The sequence below is a fragment of the Palaemon carinicauda genome, chromosome 21, assembly GCF_036898095.1.
Source record: "Palaemon carinicauda isolate YSFRI2023 chromosome 21, ASM3689809v2, whole genome shotgun sequence".
NCBI lineage: Eukaryota > Metazoa > Arthropoda > Malacostraca > Decapoda > Palaemonidae > Palaemon > Palaemon carinicauda.
This window is the reverse complement of record NC_090745.1, coordinates 40,028,041-40,035,540: the sequence shown is the minus strand read 5'-3', so window position 1 is coordinate 40,035,540 and position 7,500 is coordinate 40,028,041.

Here is a 7,500-nt window from a genome sequence, read left to right as displayed (position 1 = left end):
ATAATGCATATACACACACACACACACATATATATATATATATATATATATATATATATATATATATATATATATATATATATATATATATATATATATATCTATATATATATATACACACATACATATATATATATATATATATATATATATATATATATATATGTGTGTGTGTGTGTGTGTGTGTATGTGTGTGTGTGTATATACACACACACACATACACACACACACACACATATATATATATATATATATATATATATATATATATATATATATATATATATATATATATATATATATATGTATGTGTGTATATATATATATAGATATATATATATATATGTATATATATATATATATATATATATATATATATATATATATATATATATATATATATATATATATATATATATATATATATATATATATATATATATGTATATACAATTACTAGCTAGGCTAGTTGGAAAAGCAGAATCCTATAAACCCAGGGGCCGCAACAGGGAAAAACACCCCAGTTATGTAAGGAAATAAGGAAATAAATAAACTACAAGCGAAGTAATGAAGAATTAGAATAAAAAATTTTTTAGAACAGTAATAACATTAAAATAGTTCTTTCATATATCAACTATTAAGACTATAAGAAAATATAGTAAGAGAAATAAGATAGAATATTGTTCCTGAGTATTACCTCATGTAAGAGAACTATCCCAAGACACTGGAAGACCATGGTACAGAGGCTATGGCACTATCCAAGACTAGAGGACAATGGTTTGATTTTGGAGTGTCCTCCTAGAAGTGCTACTTTCTATAGCTAGAGTCTCCTCTTCCATCCTTACCAAGAGGAGGGTAACTGCTGAACAATTAGTGCAATTGTTAGCCCTATAAGCAAAAAATAATTGTATAGTAGTCTCAGTGTTGTCAGTTGTATGAGGACAGAGAAGAACAAGGAAAGAATATGCCAGACTATTCGGTGTATGTGTAGGCAAAGGAAAATTAGCTGCATCCAGGGAGAGGGATCCAATGCATTACTGTCTGGCTAGTCAAAGGACCCAATAACTCTCTAGTGTTAGTATCTCAATGGGTCGCTGGTGCCTTTGTCATCATGTTTTATAACATCTTCAGGTAATGAACACTTCACCAAAGATTTATAATGTAGCAGTATTTTGATAGTCAGGTCAGCCTACTGTGGATGATGTGGGGTTGAGGTTGAAACGGCTTTCTACTTTTGATGGCAACGGCAGAACTCCCCCTACACAAAGTCATTCAGCTCAACTTGTACATATCCTTGGTCGCCCTAGAAATCTAGGCTCTTATTTTTCATTACATTTTTCTCGCCATCTATTCAGCCCTTTACATTTTTGGCCATTCCTCAACGTTTTTACACTTATATTTCATGCATTAGTTTCAATGCAGTAATCTATAATAATTGTCATTAATTTTTCAAACATGACCGAACCGCCCACGTATACTCTGATAAAACCTCTTTACCATTTCCCATTGTATCTCCACATTTATTTCAATTTTAATTCTTCTTATCACAAAATATACTGTACTAAAAAAAGAAATCTCAACAGTTTCAATCCTATTTATTCCCTTTATATATTTTAACATCTTCATTTAATTGACCTGAAATAAGATTGTGTATCGCTGCTCTTAAACATTTACACATTTTCTTCCATGGACAACCCAAGTCCAATAGGAGGGGGCCAGCCATATATGAATTTCTGATCTGAATTTGGTTAAAATTATACGGTATATATATATATATATATATATATATATATATATATATATATATATATATATATGTGTGTGTGTGTGTGTGTGTGTGTGTGTGTGTGTGTGTGTGTATGCCTTTATATGTGCGTGTGTGTATGCGTGTGTGTGTATGTGTGACCGTGGGCATGCGTGTGTTTGTGTTTGTAATAAAATCTTTCAGAAAAAAATTCAAAGCAGTTGGGTGATAATGTTTAAGTTTATTGAAGAAAACAAAACAAAAGATGGAATAGTTTCTAGTACTTTATTTCTAGAACTATTGAAATGAAACTTACATGCATAGACATCACATGATAAAAAAAAACTCTCTTGTACCCAGTTTTCGGAAACAGGTCAAAAATTATATGGGGAGTTTTATATTCCATCAACCAAAAATAAAAATTTTAATTCTATTGCTTTAATTTTCTTCCTTCATGAAAAATCTACCACCAAATTATTCCGTGCTCTTCCTCTTTAAAATGGTATATTTATCTTTAAGATTGGCCTTCAATTAAGAAACTTATAAGGGTTTAGATTTAAAAAAAAAAAAAGTGAAACCAAGAAAAACAGATGTAAAGGTATGAAATGAATCAACGAGGTAAAATACACAAACCCTAAGTTTTAACACATCGTGGATTATTCTTAACTTTTATTTTTCGCCTTAAGGTGATATTTCATAGTACTATGCACCCCCCCCCCCCACCATCCCCGCAAAGGTATTAAAGTCCCACCAATTTAAAGCCAAGGTTTAAGGGGGGAGTCTAGCCCGTGATATACCCTCACACGATGTTGCCATTGTACCACCCGTGTGTCACACGATCGTACATAGTAACAACATTTCTCTTTTTTGTATATATCTTCCTTTGTATCTTCGCTCTCCTCTCGCACTGACAGCAATTTGCATGAACCTGTCTGCCTATTTCTCATTGTTGATTGTTAACAGAACCGGTTGCCGGTTGGACAAGAAATAGCAGGTTGTATTTTGTGACCTTCTTGCCCGCACCTAGTGTGTATATATACCCGATGTGTCTATAATAATACTCACTAGCTTTCTTCCCACTTTTGAGTCACAACTTACTCTTGACTCGTCACACCATGTTTCAGACTACAGTACGTCACTAAAGCGCTAAATTTGTCTGTTGCGTCGTCAGGCATGAAATATACGCATATGTCTCTGTATGAACACCACATATCGTTATAAAGTACGTGAAGTGAGAGATATTTACGGCATGGACATCGACATTCATTGCTCTCTCTCTCTCTCTCTCTCTCTCTCTCTCTCTCTCTCTCTCTCTCTCTCTCTCTCTCTCTGTGCTCATATAGATGATTGATTAATCGTCTTTGAAATATCATGAAAAATTTCTTTGCACTGCTGCTCTTATAGAAAATACTGGCTTATGTTGAAGGGAATTTTTTGGCTTCCCTATTTAGGCTATTTATGCTATTTAAGCTATCATTGTGTCTGTGTCAACATATAAAATTAACAGACGTGTAAACTTGCAGCCTGACACCAGCCAGGAAAATATTTAAAAACCATTACAAGTTTTTTTTTTCTCTATTTAGTCGTGTGGCTTGTCTTATCTTAAATCTGAAACTTGCTTATCAGCTCTCATCAAAATGACCCGTTTATTACATACGGGTCATATACACAGCAACACTGAACCCCTGTTCCATGGACAACTTTAGCAGAAAAGGAGAGCTTCACTGGAAAATATGTAAGCCATATTTCTTTATCGTTTTACAAGTGCACCTTGCATCACAAGTTTACTTTCCTTTCTCATCCTAAAATATTCCTGTTAATGTTGTATCGGTGTTTGTTTACCTATCTGTCTCGCTTGTTTAGAAAGCAAAGCAACGATGTACTTGGTATTATCCCCGGCTCGACTTCACTCAAACCTTAGGTCTAGAATGGTTGGATTATAGTTGCTCGATGGTGAGGGTATCATCAGGAACCCGCTGACTTTTAAGGTAAATGTAAAGGTGTCTGGTTTCAGTTCCAGTTTCATAAGAATAAAAGTTCACTAGAACGTCAGGCGAACAAGGCCAGCCCCCACCGTAGTGCCTAAATCACAGCAGTGGCCTCCCTAGTAAAAACCTTAAATTCACGGTCCCGGGCTGGGATTGATCTGCTGCCATGTGAATGGTAGGCAAACACGTTATCACTGTACATTTTACTGGCTTCAGTGAATAAAAAATTACCGGTGTAAAGGATTCAAGTTACCCCCCGTTTCAAATTACCCCCCGGTAACTTGAAACCGGTTTCAGATTACCGGGGGGGTAGTTTGAAACCGGTTTCAAGTTACCCCCTCTGTTTTCAAGTTACCCCCTCATCAGAATGATAAATAATTCATGTGACATCGCAAATATGTATCATGCATTTATTGTTGGCTTCGCGTCAGTAGGAAAAGTAGTTTAATCTGGTATTTAAGACCAAAAATTGTGTATTAGTGAATTATATGACACGTTAAAAGTCACAGACTGTAATTCAAGGTTCTGTGATAAAGGCGAGGTAAAATTTTATTTTGTTTCTGTTCGTGTGATTGTTGATATTTTCGTATTTAAGACCTAAAGTGTCATATAATTCCCTAATTCACAATATTTGAAGTTACAGACTTTCATTTAAGGTTTAGTGATCACGGCGAGGTAAAACTTTATTTTATTTCAGTGTACGCGTGATTGTCGAGATTTTATTTTTTTTTTAATTTTTAATTAACTGGCCTTATCTTTCAATTAAACACAAACTATGACGCATCTAACTTTATACAAAACAATTATTAAGTAAAAAAAGATAGATATTACCCGTAAAAATATTTGAAATCAAAACCATCATAATGAACCCTGTTTTAGCATTACATGGAAAAAAAATATTTACTAAATTAAATATTAAGAAAAAAAATGGGAAAATGGTAATAAAATTGTTAAATTTGGAATTGACCAAACAATCAAACGTGTCACAGATGCAGCCAACTTATAAAAAATGACTTTGTTTCAGATTTGCAAGGTAAATTGGGTCAAGGGTATTAAGCATACTGATAACATTATAAAGGAAGACATGAAAATGGTCTGAATGAACTAATTTATTGAATCTTTTGTGATAGCACTAACTTCATCTGACGAAGTCACCATAACCACGTTTGCTAATATAACCTTTGTTGTAAAGAAATTAATTTTGTCGATTAATTAAATATATTCTAAAACAATACAATCACCTACGTAAATATACCATATTAAACATAGTTAATTAAATCCTTTGTAAAGAATCCTGTCTTTTAATAATCAATCAGAATTGATAAATGAATTCATTTGATATCAAAATTAAGATTATTTCTGTTAGTATGATAATCGTTTTATAACAATTTTGCTATTTGTTATATTTAAGAGTTTCAACTTGTCACCACGTGGTTGCAAACAAAAAGAACGAAGGATACAATTTAGGGAGAGTATCAAATTAAAGGATTATATTCTTAGACCGTTCAAATCCGGGTGAATGACTTATTAGTTGACCCTTTTCTCCTATTCTTGGCTCGCCCATAGATTAAAGCGGCTAAGCCAGGTGTGCTTTGAAAATGACCCAAGAGAACTGGCAATGCCGCTATTGGGCTCCGATTTTGCTCTTAAAATGGTTTGACCATACCCATAGTTGCAATATAACAATAGAACTCCTTGTGTCCATATATCTCTTTGTTTATTCATTTATTCTGTCACTGATAATGCATAGTAACTTCGTAGTATTTGGATGCTATGCACGTAAAAAATAAAAGCTCAAATATAAATTACCAACATGCATGTCGTCGTGCAGACAGAATTAACGTTGTGTAAGCTACTGGTTGTTCGATTCATTTTAAACCAGAGGACATTAAAGATGGTATGAAGTCTCGATTACTAGGTATTGCTGTTTTGTCATTTGATGAAATGAGTAATAAGAAAGAATGGAGCTATGACAAAGGGGCAGAAGTGTTATATAAACCGCATGGAAATGTACAGGTGACCATGTGGCGAGGTCTTTTTTTCTTTATGATACATTTCAGGTAAAATTCTTAAACATTTTATGACACCGTTTTTCAATAATTTTCCATTTCGAGATCAACAACAGAGAAAAAAAAATCCATACACGAATCCATCACTTACTATTCTGGAAGATGGTTTAAATAGGATTTGATTTAGCCCTTGATAACACAGCTGCCTGCCTTTAGGCTAAAATCAGTAACAACAGTTGTGAGATTAACACAAGCTGTGTTCAATGTCATCCATACAGGGCTATAAAGTGTAACGACTTTTCCGTAGTCCAGGTGTTTTCGTATACAAACAACCAATGTAAGTACAGTAGAAGCAAACAGCATGTACTGTACCATGTTTTATTAAAACTGTTATAATTGCTTACAATCTTGCTTTATTAAAAGTGTCAATTATTTACAGATATCGTGAATGATATAGTATTTACAACATACATACAAATACATATACATGTATTATATGTATATATATATATATATATATATATATATATATATATATATATATATATATATATATATATATATATATATATATATATATATATATATATATATATATATATATATATATATATATATATATATATGTATATGTATGTATACATATATACTTATGATCAAAATGTTGATTATACCTTATATAATATTTGCTTGCAATATAATTATGAAATATTTCAAATAATGGAAAAAATAACCGTCAAAATCAAATTTCACCTCGTCTTCCTGTCTCGGTCAAATATGCGCCCATGACTGATAATGGAATATCCGACATTTATTAGCTAAGATATAAACATAAGACGGATGAGGGCTGGATATTAATAAACGATACCAATAGGTGAAACAGTACATGTATATACATATTACCTAATGATTGTGTTGACCCTGATCAAAAGCAATTTATTAATATTCATAAATGATGAGATCCTGCGCAAAAACGAGGGGGGTAATTTGAAACCAGGGGGGTAGCATAAAACCGGTTTCAAATTACCTCCGGGGGTAGCTTGAAACCGGTATCAAGTTACCCCCCGGTAGTTTGAATCCGGTTTCAAATTACCGGGGGGTAAGATTTGGAGGGGGTAATTTCAAACCGGTACACCGGGGTTGTATTCACTGCTCATTCCATGTATTGGGCTTTGCTGATTTTTTGTTTATCATCTCTCTGAGGATTTTTTTTCTCTTACTAAAAAAATAACAACAACGTCTGGTAAAAGAACCTTTTGAAATTTCTATCACATTGGCTAATATCTGTATACATACTTTGATATTTACTTTCTTTTCTATTTCACTTTCCCTAAAAGTACACTTCTTGTATTTTACTTTTATATCCGTGTCCAGCCGGTTCACCAACAAATCGAACTCCACTTTTCTTCTGCAACTGTGTAGCCGACTTTGCTAACAGTCCTTTGCCAAGTTATCCCAGAGAATCATAATTGATAGGCTATGTTTCGGTACTCTTTGACCTCTCTATGATGATCATAATAACAACTGATGGTTAATTCATATATGAATAATTCTACAACGTGATAAAATCGTGAATAAGGGGTAAGAAATGGAGGCTAGACAACAAACCATTTAATAAAAAAAATCAAAGACTCAGCTGAGCGAGCTTTCCGATGACTAACAGAACCATTCTCCTACCCTGGCCACTCAAGAAGACTACATAACTGCCAGACATACGATTAAACAAATAAGTATAATTAAAAGATAAATTAGTCAAATA